The sequence below is a fragment of the Lissotriton vulgaris genome, chromosome 9 (genome assembly GCF_964263255.1).
Source record: "Lissotriton vulgaris chromosome 9, aLisVul1.2, whole genome shotgun sequence".
Classification (NCBI taxonomy): Eukaryota; Metazoa; Chordata; class Amphibia; order Caudata; family Salamandridae; genus Lissotriton; species Lissotriton vulgaris.
In genome coordinates, this window is record NC_141697.1 from 629,649,864 (window position 1) to 629,662,189 (window position 12,326).

The 12,326-nt window shown below is 45.7% G+C and overlaps 1 protein-coding gene across 2 annotated transcripts in view; it reads left to right on the forward strand.

The window, feature by feature from the left end:
• Nucleotides 1-12,326, forward strand: part of LOC147691993 (cytochrome P450 2F3-like) — a 196,133-nt gene that overhangs the window by 101,786 nt on the left and 82,021 nt on the right. The gene's annotated exons all lie outside the window — the stretch shown is intronic.

The following is a 12,326-nucleotide window of genomic DNA, read 5'->3' on the forward strand; positions in this document are numbered from 1 at the left end:
GAATAACAGTTCTGTGGTGGTGCTGATTGGTGCTGTGGTGGTGCTGAGTGATGCTGTGGTGATTCTTAGTGATGCTGTGGTGGTGCTGAGTGGTGCTGTGGTGGTGCTGAATGATAATGTGGTGGCGCTGAGTGATGCTGTGGTGGTGCTGAGTGATGCTGTGGTGGTGCTGAGTGATAATATTGTGGTGCTGAGTGATGCTGTGGTGGTGCTGAGTGATAATATTGTGGTGCTGAGTGATGCTGTGGTGGTGCTGAGTGATGCTGTAGTGGTGCTGAGTGATGCTGTGGTAGCACTGAGTGGTGCTGTTGTGGCGCTGAGTTGTGCTGTGGTGGTGCTGAGTGATGCTGTGGTGGTGCTGAGTGATGCTGTGGTGGTGCTGAGTGGTGCTGTGGTGGTGCTGAGTGATAATGTGGTGGTGCTGAGTGATGCATGCTGGGGTAGCGCTGAGTGATGATGTTGTGATGCAGAGGGCAGAAAGGCACAAAAAGCAGTCTAACAAAGGGCAGAAGGGCAGAAAAACAAGGGAAAAACAAGTCTAACAGAGGGCTGACCGGCACATAAAACCAGTCTAACAGAGGACAGAATGGCAGAAAAACAAGGGAAAAACGAGTCTAACAGAGGGCAGAAGGGCACAAAAAACGAGTCTAACAGGGGGCAGAAAGGCACAAAAACGAGTCTAACTGAGGGCAGAAGGGCACAAAAAACGAGTCTATCAGAGGGCAGAAGGGCACACAGACAAGGGAATAACAGAGGGCAGAAGGGCACAAAAAGGAGTCTAACAGAGGGCAGAAGGGCAGAAAAACAAGGTAAAAATGAGTCTAACAGAGGGCAGAAGGGCACAAAAAACGAGTCTAGCAGGGGGCAGAAGAGCAGAAAAACAAGGGAAAAATGAGTCTAACAGAGGGCAGAAGGGCAGAAAAACGAGTCTAACAGAGGGCAGAAGGGCACAAAAAAACAGTCTTAACAGGGGACAGAAGGGCAGAAAAACAAGGGAAAAAAGAGTCTAACAGAGGGCAGAAGGGCACAAAAAACGAGTCTAACAGGGGGCAGAAGGGCACAGAAAACAAGTCTAACATAGGGCAGAAGGGCACAAAAACAAGGGAATAACAGAGGGCAGAAGGGCACAAAAAACGAGTCTAACAGAGGGCAGAAGGACAGAAAAGCAAGGGAAAAATGAGTCTAGCAGAGGGCAGAAGGGCACTAAAAACGAGTCTAACAGGGGGTAGAAGAGCAGAAAAACAAGAGAAAAAACGAGTCTAACAGAGGGCAGAAGGGCACAAAAACAAGGGAAAAACGAGTCTAACAGAGGGCAGAAGGACATAAAAAAAGAGTCTAACAGGTGGCAGAATGAATCCTGCCCTGCGTGTTTGTCCACGAAGATGCCACCTTTTTGTGCAATACCTCTACTCAACTGGAGTACTTTCTACTGTCTAATCAGTAAGTGCTCCCTCGTTGGCTAAATGTAATGTGGCAGATTTACAATAACTGGCGCATCCCCAGGGATGCGCCAGTTATTGTGCGCCACAGCTCCGCCACCCATGGTGCGCTGCATTTACAATGCAGCACACCATGTGGCAAAAACGGCACAGATGCGTCACTCATCTGTGCCGTAAAAGCAGCGCATTGCTGGAGCTGCATCGCAAGCGCGACACAGCTCCAGCAATGCTCTGGGGGGCCCTATCTCCCCAATGCTGCGTCAAGCCTTGCGCCTGCTTCAAGCAGGCGCAGGGTTTTGACGCAGCATTGGCCTAAAAGTGACTGAGTGAAATCTTGAAGATTTCAGTTAAGAGGACGAGCAGTGGTTTGGTATAGGTCTAAATGGCGTCACTTAGAAAGTCTCACAGTTTGTTATTTCAAGAAATGTATCTGACGGTGTTAAAAGGTAGAAGGAAGCACTTTTATCCTTCAAAGTACGGCAAATGCCTTCAAAACTACAACACTCCTTACCACACGTAAATCACAATACTGCTATATATGCAAGTGTTTCCACCAATTGTTCCAATATAGTCACAAAGAGTTGTTATCTTGGTAAATCAGGTTCAAGTTTATTCCCGTTCACTGGAAACTCTCATACAGCCGACATGTGTTTCGTCGTATATGGGAATGTAACCCACGACTTTCTCAAGGCTATTTCCAGATCCGTTATTTCTTCAGACGTGCACTAAGACTTGCAATCGAGCGGACACGCTGATCGTGAACGGGGGACTAATCTAAAACGACCGAACTGTCGAAAGCCATCCAGATGAAATTGAAGCCATGAATGGTCTGACAGCTTACACTGACTAATTGTAACGGAAGACCCCCGTAGAACCCCCATGCGGGTTGGAATTATCACCGCATATTACTGAATAAATAACGGATCTGGAAATAGCCTTGAGAAAGTCGTGGGTTACATTCCCATATACGACGAAACACGTGTTAGCTGTATGAGAGTTTCCAGTGAACGGGAATAAACTTGAACCTGATTTACCAAGAACAACAACTCTTCGTGACTATATTGGAACAATTGGTGGAAACACTTGCATATAAGGCAGTATTGTGATTTACGTGTGCTAAGGAGTGTTGTAGTCTTGTAGAGTTCACTCAGCCACTTTTAGGAGGCGTTCCTGCGCAGGAATGCCCTCCCCTGCGCCGGAACGCCTCCTGATGGCGCAGGGCTTTACAACGTGACGCATCTCTCAGATGCGTCACGTTGTTAATACCGGGCTAGAGACGGCTGGAATGCCAGAAACCGGTCCTCGGAAGCTTGTTTCCGGTCCAGGGAAGGCATGGCTTGGCAGTTCGGGCTGGACTGTTCCCATGAGGCACAGGGTCAGACTGATTTGCATATGGCCATGTCTGAACTGGGGTGGTGTGGAGTGCAAAAAAACGATGGATATAGACCCAGATCTCTGTACTGGGGTGAATGTATGACATTGTTCTGCATTCTGTCCATCAACTGTGGTTTTTGCATTTGTCACCCCGAGTGGGATGGGTATGCTCAGACATGAGTCCAATGCTCTCCACACCACTGGATTCAAGCAAGCCGGGCTGAAGACGGCTGGAATGCCAAAAACCGGTCCTCTGAAGCTTGTTTCCGGTCCAGGGAAGGCATGGCTTGGCAGTTCGGGCTGGACTGTTCCCATGAGGCACAGGGTCAGACTGATTTGCATATGGCCATGTCTGAACTGGGGTGGTGTGGAGTGCAAAAAAATGATGGATATAGGCCCAGATCTCTGTACTGGGGTGAATTTATGACATTGTTCTGCATTCTGTCCATCAACTGTGGTTTTTGAATTTGTCACCCCGAGTGGGATGGGTATGCTCAGACGTGAGTCCCATGCTCTCCACACCACTGGATTCAAGCAAGCCGGGCTGACGACGGCTTGAATGCCAGAAACCGGTCCTCGGAAGCTTGTTTCCGGTCCAGGGAAGGCATGGCTTGGCAGTTCGGGCTGGACTGTACCCATGAGGCACAGGGTCAGACTGATTTGCATATGGCCATGTCTGAACTGGGGTGGTGTTGAGTGCAAAAAAATGATGGATATACGCCCAGATCTCTGTACTGGGGTGAATTTATGACATTGTTCTGCATTCTGTCCATCAACTGTGGTTTTTGCATGTTGTTAATACCCAGCACCATGGCGCATCTTTTGTGCTGCCGCTGCGTCACAAAGGTGATGCAACTGCGGCGCAAAAGTGGCGCAAGCGGCTTGTAAATCTGCCCCATAGTGCTTTTACTACACTGTAGCTGCGTAAAGGGCCAGAAGATGTGTCTCCAGTGACAATGTGTTACAGGCACACATGGTCACTGGAGACACATCTTCTGGCCCTTTACGCAGCTGCAGTGTAGTAAAAGCACTATACATTTACCGAATGAGGGAGCACTTACTGGATTAGCCAGTAGAAAGTTCTCCAGGGCTAATTGCAAAGAAATTCGCGATTTTGTAGGAGAATTCGCAAATTTGCGGATTTTTTTGCGATTTCGCGGGGAAATTCGCAAATTCGCAGAACGCGAATTCGCAAATTTCGCCCATGCTTAGTAACTGCATTTTCTACACCAGAAGTTGTTTTGTAGGGCTTTGGCTAAATAACTTGTGAGTTCCCATGAGGGACTTAGAGGCCACTTAAGGTTTGGCTGGCGCTGAACATCGCCAAAAAACACTGGATGCCCGTCCTCTAAATTTGCGATTTCCCCACCCCATCCAGAGCCTTGGGATTTGCAGGGTTTCTGGTGGAGGAGCCTCAGCTGGTTTTACTGTCCGAAACCTCTGACCTGACAACCACTGGGGTGTTCTATCATAGTGACAGTTACCCTGCCCTATTCAGGCCATGGCATTCCCGGGCAGGCTACAATATCAGACTCCAGTGTGTAAGAAGAAAGCTTCCTATTCTTAATGGCAATTTATTTTTGTGTCCTCAATAGCAAACTCAAGTTAAAGGCGTTTGTCTTTAAAAAACAAAATTCTTTGCCAAGTGGGTACAGTGAACAAACTTCCCATTCTGTGAGGCTCCCTGCATATATTGCACCCTCCCCACTATCAGTTGCACTGAAGGCAGAGAGCCTCACCAGGCATGTGGGATATCAAACTCAGGAGAGCATCCTATGAAAGTAGAAGTGCCACACCAAGGGGTAAAGTACTTTTTGATACTTTATTGAAGAACAGTACAAACACCCCAATCACTTTGACAACATTTCTTTCCCGAGACGGCTCATCAGCTGCCGACAGTTCTCTACCTACGTTCTCAGAATTCCTCCAGTACCTATGCACCCGCAACCACACAAGTCTGATTTTGAATACCCATGATACCATACAGCCCTCTGCCAGGACAATAAGGACCATAGCCTCTGCTGACCTGGTGGACTAAAGGGCTACCTGCCCAAACTTAAATGGCTGCCATACTCCCCTACAGAGCATCCACTTGTTTAAAGTGTTGCTTGATTGTTGCATGAAGAGTAGCTACCGTACAAAAAACAAACACACACAAAAATGTGCACCAAGGATGCCTGAGGACCAGACTTTTTCTGTAATTTTCATTCCAGTGATGGCATATTGATCTTCCAACTTTCTGGTAAAGTGGTACAGTAAGCTCAGATAGTTTGGCAATGCATGAGTCGTGCTCCCAATTCCCAATTAGTACGGAAGAAAGCATGTAAGAAACATGAACAGTGTAGGCCTGATTCAGAAAGGGCCTCCGCACTTGTGGTGAAGATCCCACAATCGTGGTGCAGTCACCACACTTGGGTGGAATATCCGCCATAAGATTTCTCTTTGCGGAGGCCCTTTGTGAATCAGGCCCATAATGTTTCAAAAAACAAATGCCCATTGCAAAGAGGGGGCTGTGCAAATCCTGAGATTTTCACTCGTATGCCTAAATTGGCTTAATATCGGACAACCCCCTGGGTAGGCTTTATTTAGAGAAATCATTAAGACACATTTGTGTTAGTCCAAACATCCTCTTTGACATTTGTATTTTACATTCTTCTGGCAGCTCGAGCCTCTAAATATGTCTTAAGCCAAGGGCAGATATTTTCAGGCATTGAACCAGTTGCTGAACACTGACTGTGATAGAATATCATTTTCTTGGAGTCCTTTTTCTCACAGGAAATTTGGAGTATGCAAAGTAGTATGCCTGTAGTACTCATGTGCATGCTTTAAATGTCTTTGTGAATTGGCCCCGAAATAGCTGTAGTAGGAGCAAAGCAGGAATGCTCGGAGTACGTTCATATACAATTAGCACAATTAGACAGGACGGTGAGATTGTTGCCCTTCTCCTGTTAGTGAGTTGGATGTTTCAGGGACAATTCACAAAGGCTGAGGCTTCACCCCCACCCCACCTTTTGCCCCTCACGAACAGTGTCTGTCAGACTAAACAAAGGTCAGCCTGAAAGACACTGTTCATTTTCAGGTCAGGCAGCCAGGAGCCCAACATGCGCTAAATGCGCAGGCTCCTGGCTGCCTGAGCTGAAGTTTGCTGGGCTGAGGAAGTCACAGTTCCTGTGAGCGTGACTTCCTTAGCTCAGCAAACGTCCCTGAGGCACTCCCCTCAGTGATGAGGGGTAGCGTCACTGATTGCCTCACACCTGTGCACTTCAGTTTTAAGCCCTGACGCTCCCAGGATCGAGTGCCAATCAGTGACACTTCATCAGATAGTGGGGTGGGGTCAGCAATCTCACTGACCCAATCCCACTCTGTGATGACTTTGGAACTGCTGCCTTCTCTTATTAGCTGGCTCATCCAACGAGGGAAGGCAGTAGTCCCAAACCTCATGGGACGTCTGAGGCAGAGCTGCAGGTAAGTGTGTGTGTTTAAAAAAAAAATGTTTGGTGCCTGCGTGTATGCATGAATGTTTGGTAATGAGTGTTGTGAATGGATGTGTTTGTGGGCACCTGTGTGAATACATAGCTGTGAGTGTGTATGTGTGGGTACCGGCCACCCCTCTCCCTCCTAAACTTACCGGCCGACAATGTGTTGCAGTATTTAAATGACAAAAAACACTACGGTGGGAGAGGACCTCGGGGAGATTTATAGACCAAGCTCTCGATACAATCCCCAAAGAACCTAGAAACAACAAAAGCTACCAGAGGGTCTCAAAAACAGACAAAGCCCAGAGGTGTAAAGAAGTTACCCAAGACACCCAACAACCTAAATTGATACGGCACAGAAGGCTCTCAAAGGATGAGGAAATTACCCATCAGTCACCATTCGGATCCGCCCTTCATCATTTGGGATTTTATCCGAACCACCCGTCTGAGAAAATCAGTGCCACAATCAGAGGTCAACCCGGTGGTAAGGGGGTCCCTCAGATAGTATAGACACTAACAGTGTGGTCTGCCACTCGATGTTGATGAGTGGACAAATACATGGGACTGGGGTGTGCAGTGCAGGAAAAAGTGAGTGAGAGAAGAAACCAAGACAAAGGGGTGTATTAAAATTGGTTTAGAAAAGCACAAAATAATATGTATTCTATGCGTGCCTTAAATACCAAGATTAAAAGTATACGTGACCTTAAGCAGTCTGATAATGTAGACTGCCTGAGGCAAGGGTGGTCAACATGTTTCTGCAATATGGGGACTATTACGTCCTTGCATTCATCAGGACCAGATCTAAACAAGTAAGAGCTACTGCACAACGTGAACTAATAATAAGTGAAGTGAATAAGGTGACACGAGGAAATATAAAGCAAGTGCTCACAGTCACCTGAATAATCCGAGTGCCCTTACAGTCTGTGTCGATCACTGTGGAAGGAAAAAGAGGTAAGGGGTTTGGGTTATACTATCAATATCCCATGGGCTATGATTTAAGTCCATAGTCTGTGGATCAATCTTACAATCACATTCAAGAAGTTGATCAAACGCTCTTATTATTTATAAGCCAGATATTATTCATTTGGAAAGAGTCTTCATTTGCCAAATGTCGTTCAGTTCTTACCTTGATCTGTAAGGTAGACTGGCCTCACCCCACCTGGCAGCGGCTCAGGGGAAGATGAAGCACCGCTCTAAAAAACATGTGAAACACATGTCAATCACAATGTGCACAAACAAGTACAGAACACTTCCCATTATCGGTAGCCGGATGAAAAATGGGACTTGCATCTTTAGTTAGTGATGCCATTCCCTTAGAATAACGGAGAACAAAACTCCGCCGCATAAAAAGGAATCGTGCCTGAATGAAGCAGCATAGCGGGAAATGAAGAGGCTCGTCCTACCTTTCCGTCGGTACTCCGAGGCCGGCGTCCTGGCCGACTGGGGAGGTACCGGAAGGCATAGCGAGGCTGTTTATAAAACGCACTGCCATTGGTCACGTAATCACGTGGGGCGCGAGAATGCGCGTTGTCACTGGTTCTGATGATATCAACAATGCAAAGTGCGTGCTCAATGGCTACCCAGCCAAAGACCTAGAGTAGTCATTGGTCAATTACCGGGCTTGTAATCAAAAGAAACCACGTGGGGAATCGAGGTAAACATAAACAAAAACGAGCACATCACGAGCGAGGTAAAATGAGGGGACAAATGCTTAGGAAATAGTAGGACAGCTTCATCCAGTATCCCTAATGGTGGCACATATTAAATTATAAAGTGAGAACCATCGTCTAGATAAACTCAAGCACACTACCCTGTTGAGACAAGGGTAGTTGCACACTGCGCTCTCGGATTGGTGTCAACAGTGTAGGTAGACAGATGTAAAACTCACGGAGACGTATATGTCCGATGACCTTATCTATCATCAAGTCTTGCTGTAATGACTATGAATAGGATGTTTATGAAGAGAAACACCAGATAAACATATCGAGTGAGGGTACCAATTGCAGTGTAATGAACAAACCACTAGAGGTATACTGTCTAAGGCATATATGTATATGGAGAATAGCAGATGTATGTATCCTACTGCTAGTATTGGTATATCAGTGGCAGTAGATAATGATTCAAACAGGAACACAGTGATTAATGACCTTTTGATATCGGCAGAGAAGCTATAGTGTGGACCAAGGGATATCATCATTCAAACCCTCTTTATGTGTCTTAAGTTTTAGTACCCATCTTTGTTCTTTCTTCATTAGGTACTTGGCCACATCTGCTGTGTGTGTTGGAATAAAAGGTTGTTCCAAGACAGTCCACTGAAATTCAGTGGCTAGATGTTTAGCTTCCAAGAAGTGAGCAGTCAATTTTGTGGCCTGTCTGGCACAGCGAATGGTGCTCTTATGTTCCGATATCCGTATGCGGACCTTCCGTGTGGTCATGCCCACATACTTATGACCACAGGGGCAGGTAATTAGATAGATCACATTATCACTGTTGCAGTTGGTAAATTTGGTCTGCTTCCAGGGTCTTGAAGTGCCAATATCAATCTCCATTGATTTTGTTGTCTGTGCACACGCCTGACAATTACCGCAGGGGTGGTGTCCCTGAACAGGTGGGAGATTCCACAGTGAACCTATAGCTCTTGGTAGGTCTTCATGAGGTCTGGTGTGCACCAGTCTATCTCTTAGATTCGGGCCTCTCTTGAATGAAACCAGGGGGCGAGGAAGAGTTAAACGTCCCGAATTTAGTATTGGCCAGTGCTTCCTGACCATACTTTGAATGCTGTTGGAGAGATTCCCAAATGTATGAACAAAGGTAAGGCGATCCAGAGTAGCCTTGGGAGGCCTCGGTTCCAACAGAGCTTCACGATTATTGTTCATTGCCCTTTTCATGGACCGTTGGACAAGTCTAGGGGGGTATTTGCGGGCAACTAGCTGTGTGCTCAACTCATTGGAATGTTTCTTGAAAGCTGCCTTTGTTGAGCAGTTCCTATGAACCCGTAAAAACTGGCTAAAGGGGAGGCTCTCCTTCAGTGCTTTCGGGTGGTTGCTATCGAACAGTAGCAAAGAGTTCCTTGCAGTGGGCTTCCTGTAGAGCTCAGTTTGTAGGCCCTCTGGTCTAGCAGTGATTAACAGATCAAGAAAAGCCAGTTCATGTTGACCAATTTCAATTGTGAACTTGAGATGGTTATTTCTGCTGTTCAGCCACCCCAGGAATTCCAAACAACTATCGCTCGACCCTCTCCACACAACAAAAACGTCATCGATATACCTTTTCCAGGTCTTCAGGTTATCGATGAAGGGATTCAGGGCATTCAATACATGGTTTTGTTCGAATGAATGAACGTATAGATTTGCTAAGCTGGGAGCATAAACGCTCCCCATGCTGGTACCCGATGTTTGTAAATAAACCTGCTCTTCGAATTGAAAACATTTTTGTTTCATGGCCAAAGTGGCACAGGCCATTATGAATTGGACAGGAGTAATGCTGTTCATTTCCCTGGAATCAAGTAGTTGGTGCACAACGTCCAATGTCTCATCCTGAGGGATGGAGGTATAGAGTGCCTCCACGTCAAAAGAGACTAAGAGGTCAGTATCCATATCAAATTCGATGTCAGGTATTAGTCTTAACAAATCCGTGGTGTCCTTGAGATAGGTGGGCATTTCATGCACATTTAAATGACTACTTTTTTAGTACTATTCCCCATCCTCTTAAATGCTTTTTGTATTGATCCCAGACTGACTTATGGTCAGAGTAGAAGAGGGAAAACTGGAAAGAAGAGTGAAGAAGGGCATATGCCAACAGTGAGAGTATAATCTTTGACAGGAGCGGTTTACGTTTTCTATTTTGGAGCTGTTATCATAACCTATAGATAAATACTCACGGATGGTAGTGATGCACTAGTGATTTGACAGATCTTATCATTGGGCAGTCAAATTTAGTCCGTTTGCCTGCCTGAGATGGTACTTTCATGTGTAAATAATCAGTTAGCTTAGTGGGTTATGTACCTCCTCTCGGTTTGACTGCATTATATATAAGTCGCATTTCATAGCAATTTCGCACAGCCTCAGAGATCACAACATTTGCTTTTGTGTAAATGTACCTGTTGTGTAAGAAAAAAAATACAGGGATCTTCTTTCCTGATGGAGAGCAAAAGAGGTTGTAAATACAAGCTGTGTTAAATGTGAAAAAAAAAGAAAACGTGAAAGGATCCATAGTTCTTTTTGGATTTCCCCACCTGCACTACTAAATGTCGAATACAAAGGCTCCCCAGTCTTAAGTCCACCTCATGTTCCTTTCTTCCACTATGCTTCCTTCCTGTCTCTGTATCTCACTCTTGCAGGTTCCTTTCCTCCCAGGAATCTCCCTCTGTCACTGTTTTCTTATTTTTTAAATCTTCCTTCGTTCTCCCTTTTCTGTTTTTCCCTCTTGGTCTGCATCATTCTGATCATGAAAAATGTGTGCTGGCCCCAGACAAGGAGTATCCATGACCACCAACTGCAACCACCAGTAGAAATTTAGCACTAAACACAAGAACAGCCCATTTAGTTAGCACATGAATGTAGGGACACTTGGTAAATTATCCATGCACAAATTTAAAGACTCACTCTTTTTCAGAACCAAAGGTTTAATTTAAATAGAACTGGCAAAAACGCATGTTGTGGTTCATTAGGCTGTGCAGGAGATGTACTGACAGAGTTCTGTCATTTTCAGAGGACACTTGCTCCCCCCACCTCAACATTCCATATGATGAGGAGAGAAAGATAAAGCAAGTGAGGGTCAGACGAAGTGAGAGACTATAGTAGGAAGGAACATTTTAATCCAGGTGATGAGGCTGCAGACATTTTTTGTTGCCACTGACAGAAAGCACTCCTTTTATAATTTGTAAACACTGTGAGTTACATTTGTGCTCTGATGTATAGAAGTGGTACCTGAGAATATTGTGGTAGATTGTTTAGACTTCTCTTCCTTGCATACATTGCATAATCCAGACAGTGCAACCTGCAGGTGTACCGCACTCCACCAACAGCTATTATTACATTGGGAAATCATTGTAACGTATATTCCACACTGGCAATACATTGCATATAGGGGAGTAGCTATCAGTGGTCCATCTGGTGTATTGAAAGCACGGTCCAGATTTGTTAGGACACCCAGAAGTGGTGATATATATGAAGCTATGGCTGAGAGGGAACATTTTACTTGCTGTGACCATGGCACCCTTTGCTATGACATGAAAGCACCTAGGGCCATGTCATATAAAGTGAGGAGTGGCGGCAGCCACACGCCTAGGGCTGGCTGAAGTCTTATGTGGTTGAAGAGCTAATGCAGTGCTATTTTACCATAATATTTAATTATTTATTTAACTTAAGATTTTTTTTCACAAGAATTATTGTTAGAAATGTGGGTCTCTAGTTGGCAATGGTTTGCATCTTTGTACGAATAGGGACCCTTCCTTCTAGTCAGGGTAAGGAAGATACACTTCTAAAATAACCTCTGCTCACCCCTTTGGTAGCCTGGCATGAAGAGTCAGGCTTATCTCAAAGGTAATGTGTAAAGCCTTTGCAGATAACACAGAGTAATACAGTGAAAACACTACAAAAGGTCATCACATCAGTGTTAGAAAAATAACCAATATTTATATGTGCAAACAAGACCAAAATGATAAAAGACCAACATAGAGTAATCAAAATCGTGCACTTAGCAAGAATGACTTTAAAATGCATTTCTTTGACCTCAGTAGCTCTTTTTGGGGCCACCGCGGTGCGGAAAACAACAGAATCCAACAGTTCCAGCTGGCCGCATTGGAGTGGACTGGCGTCAGTGTCAGCAGACTCGTAAACAGTACCTTAGGTTGCTGCCGATCGCATTGGTTGGCCGGTCACGGCGACCGTCGCGGTTACGATGCGAAGTGTAGCGGTGCGGCGTGCAGTGCCCTCAGGTTGCGGTGCAGGTAGTTGTGCAGTTAGTGGCTCAGTGACGGTCGTCCAGTGGCTTTGGTAAGACCAGGGCTGCAGTGCGAAGCGTAGCAGTGCTCGTT